The sequence below is a fragment of the Prunus persica genome, chromosome G3 (assembly GCF_000346465.2).
Source record: "Prunus persica cultivar Lovell chromosome G3, Prunus_persica_NCBIv2, whole genome shotgun sequence".
Lineage (NCBI taxonomy): Eukaryota > Viridiplantae > Streptophyta > Magnoliopsida > Rosales > Rosaceae > Prunus > Prunus persica.
The window spans coordinates 18,956,557-18,973,954 of record NC_034011.1 but is presented as its reverse complement, the minus strand read 5'-3'; positions in this window follow the sequence as shown (position 1 = coordinate 18,973,954).

The window sequence follows — 17,398 nt, the reverse complement described above, 5'->3', positions numbered from 1 at the left end:
TGAAAAAAGTTACGAATTTTCTGATTCTTTTATAAGGAATTGATGGTGGGACGTAAAGGACTCTTTCTTTAAAACTAAAAAACACAGAGTCTCCTTGTTTGAACAAAAAACAAGCAAAATATCCCTAAACCCTTTTTCCTAATCCAAAACCACGTGGTTTCGGTTAGGGATTTAAAAAATAATAATAATGTAAGCACGCATTGTGCACAGCGAAAAGCACAACAAAGGAGGGTTCAAAGAGGACTTTTGTCGAACAAGTGGCGTGCACTGCCTAAGCGAAGGGGCAACATTCGAGTGCTTCTGTAGGTCTACCTCTGGCTACTATCTCTCCTTGTTTTTCTCCTTATTTATAATGGTATCCGCATGTATATATGAGTCAGGATCAGAGAACACACAAAAAAATTATGAATTTTGACACACTTTTTCAACCATTAGATGACGAGTAATTTAAAGATTAGAAATGAATATGTCATTATTATTTTTATTTTAAAAATAATATTCATTTATTACTTTTTGGAAACATAACTCCACACTCAGACTCAAAAAAAAGTGAAACATAACTAAACGCAATTTCCTCTTTGCTGACAACCAACCGCGAGGAAGCTAAAGGGGGAAGATGGCCACTGCTCCTCCTCCCCTCCGCCCATCTTCCCCTTCCTCTCCTCATCTCCCCTTCTTTTCTCCCATATTTTCCTTTTCTCTTATCCCCTCTTCTCCTCCCCTTCTCCTCCCTAGATCGTCTAGATCTGTTTAGGTCTGTTTGTCTGTTTGTTTTTGCAGTGTTCTAGGTGATTATTGTTGTCTCTATCTCGGCGGCGATGACAGTAGTGACGCTGGATTATGTCTCTCTTTGGGAGAATTGTGATATCTGGTAGCTGATGTTTTGTCTCTGCTTTAACAGCGGTGGCAGTAGCGACGCTGGTGGTAGTTGTTAAGATGTGGTGCTCTTCTTTACTCTGCACCGATCGAAGAACTATGCTTGGTCATAGGAGGTTTTCTTTGTCAGGTTCTGAATTGAAGTGGAGTGTTTCTCATAGGTCTTTTTACTGTTGTTTCTGTGTTCGTCCTCCGTGTTCTCTCCTGGTTTCTGCTATGGTATGACTTACAGTTTGTATGAGTGTTAAAGGGCTATGATTTTGCTCATAAAAGGCTTCTTTTGATAATTGGGATGTTCTGCGGTCTTCTCCTGTGAGTTTACTATTTGGGATTTCTACAGTTCTCTCATGTGGGTTTACTGTGTTGGTCTTTAGTTGTGGTTCTCTTCAGAGGTTTTTGTGTTAGGTTTTGTTTTTGACTTGTTCTTTTATTGTAATGGTCCAACGTGACCTCAATTGGACTCTCCTGTTAGTCCATGACATGTGTGATACTCTTTCCTTCCCTGGGATTCTTGTCTTAAGAAGGTTTTAACGAGGCCACTATATTATATTGCTCTTTGTACGTCTGTGGTTTTATGAATGAATTCTCCTTTTCAAAAAAAAAAAAAAAAAAAAAAAACTACACTCAATTTTCAAGATTCCTCTCTCCCTCAACACTACCCTTCATCTCTAGCTACCCCTTAGCTCTCTTCTTTGATTTTTTTGGTCCGACCCAGCACCATTTTCATTTGAACCAGCGGTGATCTTCGACTGATCATTCTCCAGAAATGGCATAGAGAATTCCCAAGGCAAAAGGTTAGGCAGGCATGAACTTATGCCATTAATAACTCTCCATCCCTTCAATTCAAATATTAAGGAAACAAACTAAAGATCAATGGAGGAAGAAAAAAAAACACAAATTATTGATTTGCAGAACATTGATCTAAGACTATACAAAGACAGACTATTGTTGTGATGATTTACAAGCTTTCAATAAATCCCCTAGTTGAATTGAAACCCATTGATACAGCAATGTTAAAATAGCCATTTTCTGTTGGGGAATGCTCGCAACCTTCTCTCTAACCTTCTTCTTTGGACATTCTTCCTTTTTTGCTTGATATGTGTCATTCTCCTTACACTTAAAACAATGTCATTAATATATTATACGAGTTAACTTTTGCTTTCCAAGTTTACCCAAAAAGTTTTCTGTTAGAAAGAGCGAAAGTCCTGGATGATCACCAAACAGATAACCTATTTTGCAGATCTAGACCAGTAGCTCCTGCATGAGATCTGCTGAAAGCAACCCGAGCGAAGAAGTTGCTTCAAAAGAAGGCAAAAGAAAAGGAAGAAAAGAGAGCTGAGGCAACGGCTACTAGAGTTGAATGGCAAAGTGATGATTCTCACTGGCTTCCTTGCATAGATATTGCGAAGCATTGGAGATAATAAATCTTGCTTTGAAATCGACTCGCAACATGTGTTCTGTTGCGGAGGAACTCCGGTCTCTTGGAGCTCAAATTGCATACAACACTCCGGATCCTGAGCATGGGGTTGACTGTGTAAAATACATTGCACACCAGTGAAGGAAGTTGAGGTTTCACCCCAAAACCAATTGGCAATGGGGGGAGTAGCCCAACTCCTTATAAGCCCATGCTAGGTTTCTCAACTTTCCAATGTGAGACTCTTTATCTTCACATTCTCACAAGCCCCCGCACGTGTGGCGAATTTTCAAGCCTAACACGTGGACAACACATTTTGGGTGACGTGGAGCACGTGTGGCTGTTGGACTTTCACACGTGGGCTAACCCACTCTGATACCATAAAGGAAGTTGAGGTTTCAACCCCAAAACCAATTGGCAATGGGGGGAGTAGCCCAACTCCTTATAAGCCCATGCTAGGTTTCTCAACTTTCCAATGTGGGACTCTTTATCTTCACATTCTCACAATTGAAGGAAGTTGAGGTTCCACCTCAAAACCAATTGGCAATGAGGGGAGTAGCTCAACTCCTTATAAACCCAGGCTAGGTCCCTTAACATTTCAATATGGGACAAACACTCTCAACACGCCCCCACACGTGTGGCGAACTTTCAAGCCTAACACGTGGACAACACATATTGAGTGAAGTGGGAGCACGTGTGGCCGTTGGGCCCAACACGTGAAGCCTTGCTCTGATACCATAAAGGAAGTTGAGGTTCCACCCCAAAACCAATTGGGAATGGGGGGAGTAGCTCCAACTCCTTATAAACCCAGGCTAGGTCCCTTAACATTTCAATGTGGGCCAAACACTCTCAACAACCAGCATCCATACAGCAATGCTGCCTGGAACTGCTATTACAAAGTAATTACCAGATCAGATGACTGGTATGTGAGGCATTATAAGTTTCTATGTGGTAAGCGAGACAAACTCAAAGACTGTGCACCTCCGAGTATCATTTCTGGGCATCATTTTACTAAAAAGAGCCGTCATTAAGATGCTGCGAGAGAATACCTTGATGCTTATAAATGATTGCCAGAGAATCCCCTGATTAATCTGTGTGTCGGTACTGCCTTAATCAACTTGGCCCTTGGACACAGACTTCAGAATAGGCACCAGTGTGTTGCACAAGGCTTAGCTTTCCTCTACAAAAATTTGCAGCTTTGTGAATTCAGCCAAGAGGCTTTTTTTCAACATAGCCAGGGCATACAATCACGTCGGTCTTGTGACGCTGGCAGCTTGGCACTATGACAAAGTTCTTGCAATGCATGTGAAGGATTACCCCATCCCAAAACTTCCCCATGAAAAGCCAGAGTCTGTTGAAAATCGATTACCGGGTTACTGTGACCTTCGCAGAGAAGCAGCTTTTAATTTGCATCTTATATACAAAAGGAGTGGAGCAGTTGATCTTGCTCGACAGGTCTTGAGAGATCACTGCACTTTCTGAGTAAGCAACTGATATTAAAACATCAAAATCCAGTTACTCTTTTATATCTGTGCTTATTAAGTATATGGTTGATTCTCTAATAAACAACAGGAAATCTTTTTCTTTGTTGCAGATAATCATGTTCCTGATCTCAGATATTGTGACTGAATCGAATGAGAGGGTGGCCTCCTACTCCCTAGTCTGGTTCTCTCGAAAATGCTGATTATTGTTTGTATCAACAGTTCATTTTGGCCTAATACAGCTAAAGAAAGCGAGGGAAACGCTAAAGAGAAAGGCTTGTGATAAACTCAGCAATTTGCCTATCACATTATTGAAAGCCAGTGTTAAATCCTTTTTTCTAATCAGATGCTAAAGCCCTTATGTAAGTTCAAAACAAGGGCCAAGTCGTTTTTTTCATTACTTCACGAAAGTAATATACATCACACACAAATGGTGAAGCACTTGATCAAGTCTTTTAATAGATAACAAACCAGGTTCTAAGCATTGTTTCAAACCGTTTGGATGAAAATTTACAAATACGAACAGTTATGATTTAGAGCTTGTAAGTAAATGGTATGAATATAAATGCTACAAAAAAATTTGAACCATTAATGAGATGAATTTTTGGTTGAATAGGTGATATAGATTGATGCTATAATGACAGTAAAACAATACAGAGGTATATGTAGTAATGTTTCTTGATAATGTTTTCGTGCATAATCACTATTTTGAAGTGTGAATCATAGTACTTTTTTATTATCTTGGTCAATCGTTCACGATTTCTATCATATATTTCACACCTACTCACATGGTCAATTAACCGTAATGTTACTCTGATCATAGTGATTAGTCATTTCACAAGTGCTCGCGTAGGCGATTAAGCGCAAGTAACTCTATAACTGTGAGCTTATATACTTCTTGTGGGATAGAATGCATTGTTGTTTCTAAAGAGTTTAGTAACATTTCATTTTTCCTTTTATGCAGAAGGGGGGGATCGATGTTTGTTAGTGATGAGTAGGTAGCTGTGGTTTTTAGTGCCACGAAAGAGTAATATGAGCTTAGGAGCGTATTCTTAACTTTGTTTATGTTTTGTATTTGTTGTTTTCTAGTTTGTGATGGATAAGTGAAGATGTGTTTCTAGACTTATGATTGCATAATTGCATGAAAAACCTTCTAATTTATGAATTTAAATGTTGCATTTACATCTAAAATTTTAGCTAATTTCTTCTCTCTGTAGCTGGTTTTGAAACTTTGGAGTCTTGATTTCGGACAGGGTGTACCTATACCATTGAGGTGCTAAGCCTCCCAGGGTTCATCAGGCTGGGTCTGCAGAAGAGCATGCGAGGGCTAAGAAAAAACAAAAATTTGATACTGTAATTTGATATTTTTTTTGAAAAAACGAATTGAAATGGTGTTGGACCTGTTGTTTGAAGACAGCCTGATGCCTTGGACCTTATAAATCAATTAAGAGCCAACAAGGTGGTACTGAAATTAGAGCAAAAACTTCATTTGAAACTGTTATCGTTGCCCTTTTAACAGATAATGTATTACAGGATTCACCACCTGCTAAGTGCTATTGCCTGGTATGTAATAACACGTTTTGATTATAACTTCTTTCCAGGAACCTAGTGCAGCAATCTCAGGAGCTAATGCCGATGAGGACCACCATCAGCGCACTACTTCTTTAGGGTAGCTTAGTATTATATGGACAACGAAATTCTATAGTGAGGGTGCCAAATACGGACACCACCGTTTTTATTTATTGTACCTCTGAACATATTTTTATATCTATAACATATATGTAGTAATGTTTCTTGATAATATTTTCGTCTATAATCATTATTTTAGAGTGTCAATAACAATTATTTTTTATTATATCTATGACCATATATGAATTTTACTAAAGTCAGTCGTTCGGGATTTTTATCATATATTTCACACCTATATGAATTTTGCATGGATTAACCGTAATGTTACTTTATAATAGTGATTTAGTCATTTCACAAGCGTAACTCTAGTGTTCATTTATTTCACAAGTACTTTTTTTAAGCAAACTAGAATTCCTAGCCGATGTGACTTTTCTCATCATCTGTCTCAAAGACTTTCTTTAACTCCTGACCTAAGAAAACTGGAATTATGCCGCGTGTATATATGTGGATATCACTTTGATCCAAGAGGGCCCCCAAATTGCATGTTACCAGGCTCAAGTTTGTGGAAAACACAAACTTTGTGGGCCCAATGACACTGTGAGAGGTACACATACACCATCTAACTCCTTAATTTTAGCAAGAGAATTAGCTCAAAGTCCATGTGCGTTCAGAGCCAAACTGAGCCCGTACGGTCACATCAGCTCTTGTTGCCCTAAATTGTAGGTCCCGATTTCATGTGCTGATTAAGCTTCTGGTTCCTCAAAATTGGGGCATACATAACATTTCAACCAAGATTTTATAAGGTGAGGTGTCAAATGAGAAATAACGTGCCCAAAATATTAATTAGAAGAAAGAAAAAGAATCTTTTGGGATGAGATTCTAGTAGAAAAATGTCACGATCGAGGAGAAAAATGTATCATACTTCACTGTCGATGGTTTGGATCTTTGTGCTCATACCCGAAAAATGGGAGGTTGAGTGTTTGCAATTAGGCTAGTTTATATATGTTGTTTATACCATATATGATCGGTCAATTATTCCTCGACACGTAGAATATGAGACTTACAAAAGGACTCATAAACCTCAAACAATGCATTGAGGCCCATAAAACGACCATCGATAAAGAGAGCCTTTGGCAACACAACTTGTCAATCCGACCAAAAAAGACGTTTGTTTTATCAGGCTGGACAAAAGGACATGTGGCAGCCTCCAAGACAATACTCACAGTCCCACATCAAAATCTCACTCAAGGTGCACATCTCCCAAGATATATAAAAAAGGGCGCAAGTCCCCAAAATGAAGTAACTGTTTCATTCGGCTACTTAGCTCATACTCTGTCCAAATTGTTATTCACTCTGCCCTTAAGCTAACTTAAGCATCGAGGAGCCTTCGACCGGTACCACACCGGTGCCCAAGGTCTTCTCGTAGCTCTTTGTCTTGCAGATTCTCCTCATCTGCCAAAGAGCCCAAGGGGGCAGAAGGTGACACAACATCTCTAAGTTGGGTGTAAGATCCCACATCAACCAACGGAGAGGGGGCGATGTGCCTTATATGTGCACACCAGCATCCATCTAGCACGAGGCCTTTTGGGAGCTCACTGGTTTCGGAGTCGCAGGAACTCCGAAGTTAAGCGAGTTGGGGGCTAGAGCAATCCCAGGATGGGTGACCCACTGGGAAGTTGCTCGTGAGCTCCCAGAAATAAAACCGTGAGGGCCAGAGATGAGGGGCCCAAAGCGGACAATATCGTGCTACGGCGGAGCCGATTCTGGGATGTGACAATTTGGTATCAGAGCCACTCTGCCTTGTGGTGCAAGTGTGCCGACGAGGACGTCGGGCCCTTAAGGGGGGTGGATTGTAAGATCCCACATCAACCAACGGAGAGGGGGCGATATGCCTTATATGTGCACACCCGCATCCATCTAGCACGAGGCCTTTTGGGAGCTCACTGGCTTCGGAGTCGCAGGAACTCCGAAGTTAAGCGAGTTGGAGGCTAGAACAATCCCAGAATGGGTGACCCACTGGGAAGTTGCTCGTGAGCTCCCAGAAATAAAACCGTGAGGGCCAGAAAGGGGGGGCCTAAAGCGGACAATATCGTGCTACGGCGAGCCGATCCCGGGATGTGACATTGGGCCCAAAAGTGCTCGACTATTTTTGTACATCAACATATACTAGCCCCTTGGCACATGCTCACGCATGTGCCAATTGGTTGTCTTTTTTCTTTTTAATTTTCTTTTTAGAATTAAGAAAAGATAATATGAGTAGTTATGTTCCATAAAAATAGGTCCTATTATCTGATTTTATTTTTAATTTTAATTTTTAAATATGAAAATATGAATTTACCATATTAGCCTCATTTAATTAATAATTTAATTCTTAATATTTGAATTAACCAATGGCATTTTCTGATATTTTGAATGTTTCACAATTCTCTGCCTTTTGCTTTATATATATATATATATGTGATTAATGTGGTCTTCTTAAACTAGGATGCTTAGCCCCTTTTCTCTCTCATGACTAACCCTAGGAAACCAACCAACCCTTTCTCAATAAGGGGGAGGAATAGGTCACTGCCTCTCCTCCCCTCACCTCTCCTCTTTACTATCATCTCAACCCTCTTTTTTCTCCTCATCTCTCCTCTCTCTTCCCTCTACCATTCTCAACACCCTCCAACATTCTCACCATTTCCTCCCTCTTTGCTTTCTTTGGTGATTTCTTTCCACTCTTGTGGGTGGATCTAAGACTATATGTCTTATTTTAATTATGTGTCCCAAATTTTCCTTCAACCTCTCTCTAAATCCAATTTTGTCCAAGCTTCTTCCTGTTTGGGCCTAATTTTGGCACGCCCAGCCCAAAAAGCCCAAAAACAACAAAGACAAAACCACAGGGCCCAAGCAGTCTGGGCTCTACAAATAAACTTGGGCCTCGAAAAGAAAAGCAATCAGCCCATGGCTCTAGAAAAATCAAAAGGGGTTGGGCATGATTAAAAGAAACGAAGGAGCCGAAAAGAACAGACCCACATGAATCTCTTTTTCTGATTTAGGAAAGTCAACAATTTCAACTGGGTTGATAAAGAGTTGACAGAGGCAGGCGAAAAGAAGGGACGTCTCTGAAATCTTTGCCACCAGAAGATCAAAAAAACCCTTTTATATTCAGAGATATTGTTTCTACTCCAAAGAAGGCACCACCTTTCAAGGGATACGCAGACTGTATTTTCTAAACAGATAAACAGGAAACAGGAAGTTGTTCAAACTGGAGAAGCAAACTGACCATCACGATTGAGCTCTCACAAGGGCAGTTGAGAATTAAAGAAGGGTCAGGTTCTCTTTCAAAAAAAAAAACAGGGAAGTGACTACCGTAGGAATTGACTGTTGAAAACTTATCTGCCAGAATTGAGAAAACCTCTTCTTCTTTGTATTTAAAAAAATGAAAGATCTTTTGAGAATTTTTGCCGCCCATTATTAAAATAAAGAAACCCTACTTCAAAGCATTTCTTATAAATATAGGAGAATGTGAACAGAGCAAAATACACAAAAAATCGATAATCAAAAATCAACCAAAGGCAAAAAACTCAAAATGATCACTTGATCACTGAGAACCTTCAAAACAAACAGGAGCAACCAAAAGCTCATTTGAGCCACAAAAGAAGCCAGGTATAGATCAGAACTTCGAAGTTCAGACTCAGAGAAATAAGTCATTCAAAACGAGACTCCTCTCGTTACAAATTTGGTTCAGCAAAACCCAAGACAAGCAGAGTTTGAGTTTTCACAAATATGAAAACCTCAACAAATTTTACAGTGCAATTCCAGCTCATTAAGTCCTCAAGTCCAGCCACTTCTACCCCTTCATATTGAAGAAACCGCAGTTCTGCCCACTCAAAAGCCTCCCAAGGCTTGAAGTAGATTAAAACTCTGCCAAAATTGAACTTTGGTATCGATTTACAACTGAAGCTAAGCAGTCGAAGTTATTAACAGCTCAGTCTAGCACAGCTCAATCCAGCCCCGATCAGAAGTTTCTACTCAGGCAGAAATGGGATTCCAACCATCTTTTTATCTTTTTAGAGTTGATTTTTCCTTCTTAAATTTTTTAAAAGGCAGTTCTGCCTAAAACAATTCACTTTATTATCATCTATTCTGGTTAGAACTACCAATTTTATACTGTGATAAATTATAAAGTCCTCACCAGCCTGAGGCAGGAAAAGAACTTACTTGGGAGATATTCCTCACCCAAATTCACAATCACTTGTTTAGAAATCAATAGCTTGTGGCGCAAGTTATCCATTTTAAAGAAGTTTGTTAGGATTTTCATTGCTAACAGTGACACGCTCTCACACCAAAGAAAGCTGACTTGTTGACCAGTCAATGGTTTCCAAGGCAGTGGGAAACTTTACCCTTCCATCACAAAAGTAAAAACAAAACGGGTGAACACTTCCATCTACCCCTTGGATTCTTTTTCTCCTTCTTCGATGTGGCCTTTCCTGCGGGGTGTAGAAGTTAATCCAAAACGCCATCTCTCGCGTCCCCATCGAAACGTGTATATAGCTCTTACTCTGGTGCTTGCACCACCACCTTCCACTTGCTTTATTCTTTGGGCTTCGGGTTTTCATTTCCCTTGGTCTTGCTTTGATTGGTTGATGTATTCTCTATGGGGCATAGGCGGGTTCAAACTTGGTGGAGTTGGTGATTCATGGGTGGATGTCATTGAGTTGATATAGCTTTGTGGTTTATGGAACTTCTGGTCTTGGTGGCAGATTTGTGGGTCTTTTGTGTGCAGCTATGCTGTTTTGTGAGGTGGTGATGTCTCCTTTCACTTTCTGCTGAGGTGGGGCGCTCCCTGTTCTATTGTCAACGGCGGCGGTTTTTGTGTGCTTAGGCTAGGGTTTGCCAAACTTCTAGTTTTGGGTATAAACTGGGCTGTATGCTTATTTTTTAGACTCTGAGGGCTCGTTTGGTACACCGTATTAAATTCTGGATGGGAGTAAATAGTCTATGTCAAGTGTTTGGTGTCAACTTGTATTATTTAATTACCCGACTATTTTATACGAGTTGGGCTTTTAATACTCTCCTTACCTGATTAACTAATACAATCCACACACTCCGGTTTAGATAATACACGCTTAATTATACGGCTAAGCATGCGTTCTACGAAAAAAAAATCAAACGCTCGTTTCATCTTCTTCTCCCTAGGGTTTTTCTCTGCTAACTTCTCCAAAGGTTATTTTCTTCACTCTTCTGCAGATATCCATCTCTCACTCTCTCTCTCTCTCTCTCTCTCTCTCTCTCTCTCTCTCTCTCTCTCTTTCATACTCTCTCCAATATGCTTTTTCTTGCTTCTTCTCTATTCTTTATATATTTCAATTTTTTTTATTAAATTTTTGTGGAATTAGGTTATGTATTTTTCGTTTTTGAAATTAGGTTATGCTTACTTACATGAATGAAAGCTAAATCGAAAAAAAAAGTAAGAGGAGGCTCTCTTTATAAAAACCAACATTGCAATGTTGATATCCATTTTTTTACGATTCCCAAGCTTGTGGCCTTGGCTCTTTTGATTGCAATGCTTCTGTTCTGCTGCTACTTTCTCCTTCTTGTTGTACATGATTATTTATATTGCTAAAATTAATGCATGGTTATTTATATTACTTTTACTGAAAAAATTTCCTTTATATTATGCCTAGATATGGATGAAAGAAAGATTGTGGTATACTTTATTATTAGATTGTGGTTCTTGCATATCATGGTTTGGTGCATGATGTGATTCATGACAAACTACAATTTAGAACAACGACGCCAACAACGGAATGCTAGTAGGAGTCAAAGGTTTTTCGGGATTGCAACTCGGTCAAATTATTTAGATAGTATTATAGGAATTGATGACATACAATGTGTGAACCAAATTAGGATGGATAGGAGAACTTTCCATTATTTATGTCAATTGGTCTGTGATGATGGGAGAGTGAGAACATATAGTTCAGTAACCATAGAAGAGCAAGTGTGTATGTTTTTACATACACTCGCACATCATGTGAAGAATCGTACAATGAGTAGAAAATTTAAGCGATCGGGGGAGACTATTAGTAGGTACTTCAATTCTTATATTTTTTTTTTATACTTATATTTTTTTTATATAATTTTTCCATTTTGATGCAGCATAACAAGGATGCTGATGGTTGGAGGGGGAAACAATGTCTAATATATGATAGGTTGAAGAATATATTTGGGAAGGACCGAGCAACTGGTAGAGGGTCTGCAACTCCCACTGAAATGATGAATGAGCATGTGCATCACATTGATATCAATGATGATGATGAGGAAATTGAGGTTGAACCAGATCATTCTGCCTCTTTGCCAATATCAAATCAACAAAACTCAGCTAGCTCAAGCAGTCGACACCGCAAACGAAATGCAGATACTGATATTCAAAAGGAAATGGCTAAAGCATTTGGTGAGATGATTTCTATGTCTATTGACCAATTTCAAACTATAACTAATAGTTTGGTGAAAGGATCAGAACCAATACTTGACATTGCTGCTGAATTGGCAAAGATGGACTTGTCTATTAATGACCAAATTAAGGCACTGCGGCTAATTTTAGAGAAAGCAAGTGATAAGAGAACATTCTTGACATTGGATGGTGCTATGAGAAAAGCATTTGTTCTTTTCTTACTTGGGGCGAGGGAGCTGTGATTCACTCTTTGATGTAGTTTGGTTTATGAACAACTTTCCCTTTTGCTCTTATCACCTTAGTATGTGATCACTTTGAATTATACATTATTTGGTACTGTTTTTATTAACGTATGCGAGTATGTTGGAATTTTTATGAGATACTACAATTATGATAATGGGTTATATGAAGAAAAAAAATATTGGCAAAAACAATTGAAAAACAAATCTTGTCATATGAATCTTACCAAAAAAAATTCGTGTCATTTGAATCTCAATTTCCATTAAAATTATCAAAGAAATTTTTTTTTATTTTAAAAATAGTCTGATCTGATGTTATCCGGAACATCACCAAACACAGTATAACTTAGTCTGACTATTTATCCGGAACAGCACCAAACGCCTTATAATATTATGGATAAATAGTCAGTACTCTCCGGAACAAATTAATACTATCCGACAAAAATTAGTCAGTACAGTCCGACGTACCAAACGAGCCCTGATTGTATTTGGGGTGGGCCACTAGACTATGTGTGTTGTTTTATTTTGAGTTTTTTTTTTTTTTTTGGTTATTATGCTGGGTGTACGAACTTTGTTCTAGACTTGATTTGAGTTTATATGTTCTTTTCCGGTTGTGTTACAATTCTATTGTGCCATTGGTTTGTGCTTTGTACACTTGCCTATTTGGCATTTTAATGAAATGAGATATGATTTCGACCAAAAAAAGATGTAGTCTTCTTAGTTTGGTTCAAAAATTCTTTGTGCAAGATGTTCGTCCTTTGTTAAAAATGAATTGATACTGGTGATAATGTATTGATAATATCTTGATAAGTTTTGTTATTGACATGTCATCGACAATGATATTGACGCCTTATCGATATAAAATCGACAATACAGTTAGTCTTTTTTTCACGACTGATAATAATCTATCTTAGTTTTAAATTTCTTAAAATAAAATATTATCATGGACTCCACCTCCCTACTATATTCATGCACTCGAGATTCTTTATTCGATTCAGTCTCCCAATATATAGCTTGTAGAAAGGACGGACATTCAACTTCTTTTGCTGGTTTTGCTTTGTGAGGGAAGAGATGGAGCGTTAATTACTCATGTCTAAAAAGAATCCAATTGTAACATTGTTCAAGTCAAAACTTGTTATACCTTTGCACAAGCATTAGCCTAATTTTAAACTATACGTTAATGTTGTCACATCATGCTTATGTGAATGAATAAGTTATAAGAAAAGTAAAACCAGTCACACCCGAAAAACTACAAATGGATTTTTTGGTCTTCAAGTGACTTCTCAATTGTGAAAAAGGAAGGTTTGGCCTCTTTTGACCTAAATTGTGAGGCATCGCAATCTAGCTCTCTAAGTCTTAAAGTGTGGATTTACCTTTCCTTCAACTTTAGAGGGAGATGCTAACGGAAACAATGGGGCCTTTGTCTGGTTGAAAAGAGAAAGCTGTCAAAACACCAAAACTTCGAAAAGCATTATTCAATCCATGCAAGTTTTTACTTTGAAGTGATCCTTAAGAAACACCCAGCTTTTCTCTCTCTCAAAAGAAAAAAAAAAGCACCCAGCTTTCAAATATTATTCTAACAAGGGCACGTAACTATTAATTTATAAGTACTTCATAATCATTTTTTTTCTTTTTTTTTTTGCTAAAAATATGTATAACATTAAAAATTACATGCAAGGAGGAATAATACTGGATTTAGAATTAAAAAAGTTGTTTTTTTTCCCAACTCCAATTAATTTAACAACACAATCATCTATATATATAAAACAAAAGACAGAGAATGATAAAACATTCAAAATACCAGAAAATGCCCATGATTAATGCAAATATTAAGAATTGAAATTATTAATTAAACGAGAATAATATGGTAAATTCACACTTTTTCATATTTAAAAAAATTAAAATTAAAAGAAAAATCAGATAATGGATCCTATTTTTATGGAACACAACACTCATTATCTTTTTTAATTCTAAAATAAATTTATAAAATTTATAATAAAAAAAAGCCTCAGAGGCTCGTAGTTAATAATTCAACGAAGGATAGATGTGTGACCAAAAAATGGAAAACAGAAAAAGAGAGTCCGAATGCGTGAAATTACTAGCAAGTTATATATATACAGTCCTGATCTCTTGGACCCCTGTAGTCCAAGAGATTTATGGTCACTCACCGTTGGATGTAAATTCAACGGTTCACTCATTTATGACTTGAATCGGGTAATAATCATTTATGTCATATTGCATTTATATATATCATTTTGAACCATTGGATTAATATCCAACGGTGGGTGACCACAATCTCTTGGACTCCTGTGGTCCAAGAGATCGGGACTGTATATATATATATATATATTTTATTTTTTATGATAAGCGATAGAATATTATTGATGTAAAAAAGGTAATACAAGAAGTTTGAACTCGTATCAAGGGCAAAGGAAATTCTTTGGTCACGAATTACAATCTTTGTACAATACATCAGAAATAAAATCAGGAGGTTCCGCGAACCAGTATAAAGAACCCCCGATATGCAAGGCAAAATGCGCTAAACGATGAGCACACCATTAGCAATACGACGAATATGGGTAAAACTTTTCCCAGTGATCTGTGTCAGCAAGCTCTTGGTATCCTCCACCACAGGTCCTATGACGGACTTGTCTATGGAGTGACTTTGAAGTGCTGTAACGATCTAGAGAGCATCACTTTCAAAGACAACATTTTGATAACCCCTTTCCATCGCCAATACTGTACATGATCTTGCAGCCAAAGCGTCTATTTATGGCGCAGAGAAAACATTAGTCAATTTAGTTGCACAACCCGCCACAAAATTGCCGGTGGAGTCTCTCACAACCACACCAACACCACCCTCCGTGGTCCCTGGCTTCCAAGCACCATCCACATTTATTCTAAGACTGTTCTCATGTGGTGGATGCCACATTAGTTTTATTTGACCTTGCCTACTTTGAGACCCCAAGCAATTATTAACCCGCAAAAAATCTATAGTCTCAGAGATATGCATGCAAGTTGAGTTGTTCATGCCTACTTTTCTTATTATTCCATAGCAATCCATTTCATGCTTCCCAAATTGCCCAACCCTCCATGAGAAAATTTGCAAAGTCATGACAGCTTAATTGCTCTGCACAGCGAAATACCCAATCCTTTGGGTGAATAGGCGTCATTGTTCCACCTGCTACTACTTAATGTCGAACTACGCCAAGCACAAATTGCAAACAGGCAGTCACGAAGGATATGAATTGAAGATTCAATTGGGCCCCCACAGGACATACAGTCCTCATCTAGAGACACATTTTTTCGTGTCAAATTTGCTTTCGTAGGTAATATTCCAGAGATAACACACCACCAAAAAGTTGTATGTATTAAGTTGACGCATCGATAACGCATAATTGACAATTGAATGTGTAATAACTGTTCCTCAAAGAAAAATCATGAATTCGAATTCTAATAATCGTAAATTTATTATATTAATCTTTTTTTTAAAATTACGATAATTGAATGTGTAACAATAATTTAAAGGTCATCTCATACATTCATTCAATATTCGTTGGACCATCCGTATATAAGTACACCCTTTTGTGTTTATAAATGTCTTGTACAATCATTTTTCAGATGTTTTGTTAATTTAAGAAACGGGTTTGAATCTATAAAATAATGTTGACCAGGTAACGTTGTGAAAACGCAAATAATTAATGAGGACTTCCCGATTTTTCACGGCAAGTCAGGGAAGACATTTCTGCATGCTTTGTCATGCTCATGATTGATGTAGAAATTGAACAATTTGTCATTTGTTACCAATTGTTACTAGCTAGATAACAACAACTAATGTCAATGGGATATAATCCAATAAAAAAAGTTTTGATTTGCAAACTAGTCGTTTCAAGTTTGAAGTTCGAATCTCCACAGCGGTATTGCTCTTTGCATTTTCTTTTTATGAGAAGCTCTCTCTTTTATAATTTAAACTATCACTTATACTCAAAAAATAAAAACATAACAATATCTAATAATTAATTAATAGCATCTATCTGGCATTAATTTACAGATAAAAATGAAATAATCACAAACGATAAGGGTTGGTGACATCGCATTAATAAAGCAGTTGGTAGTTAAAATTGCAATGCATGATGGCATTTATATTCTCACATGCAGGATCACATGGATGTGATACAAAGTTATTGGTAGAAATGAATGACCAATATTGACTAACTTTGGCATTTAAGTAATAAGAATCATAACTTTGGAATTCAAAACTATTAGAGCATGTTAAATAGTAGCAAATTAAATTTTTTAAATTAAAGTTTGTTGATTTATGTGGTAATTTGAAAATATTTATTTATTATTTGAATAATTTTTGCTCCAATTGATTCTTTAATTTAATTAATGTAACATCATGAAAAACAATGAAAAATATGAAAACATGTGAAAAATGTCTATGTATTTATTATCTTTAAATAATAATAATAAAATACATATTTTTAACATTTTCAAGGTAGGTTTTGTTTTTCTAAAGTAAAATTAAATGTTTTGAAGAGTCAAAGTTAACTTACCAGTCAGGGACGGACTCAGGATTTCAAACTTGACTGGGCTAAATTTAATTTACACATAAACATACTAAGTAGATAGAAAACTTGACCGTATGATGTAATTTCATTGATAACAATAAATAATAATACCACTAATCAAAGGGGGACATAAACAATTTCATCTACTTTTCTTTCTTTTTTTCCGCTCGCTGTGCATTTTTTTTTCCCTATGTGTAGAGATGTGCATATTTCTTTATCTCCTTTTTATTCTCCAGTGCACTACAAGGAATTACTTAGGATGGTAGCTTATTCAATTGGTTGGACTCACTAGCAGACCCATGATTTTTTTAGCAAAGGTGCAATTTTGACCAGGATTTATTTATTTAAAAAAAAACAAACAAACAAGCGTGCTCCATTGACGACTTTTATTTCTTCAATACATAAGAGTTAAGTTATTCTTGTAAAACTCTTTGTGGCGGCTTTTAACTAGATTGACGTTAGGTCCCTTCATGCATTCATATTATACATGAAAAATTATTTTATGTAAAAATATTGGCTAAGTATGAAAAATAGTTTTTCGGAATAATCATTTTTTCAAGATAATTTTTGGCGGCTTTTATTCTTTACACATCAAATAAGAAAACTTGATTTTATGGGATTTTTGTATGAAGTATATATTGACTTAATGAGCCATCATTTTTAGCCTAAATCTTATTTTGCACTAAAACTGATTTTTTATATTTTGATTTGGTGAGAATTTGATTTTCTAGTATTTTTATTTGAATCCAAAT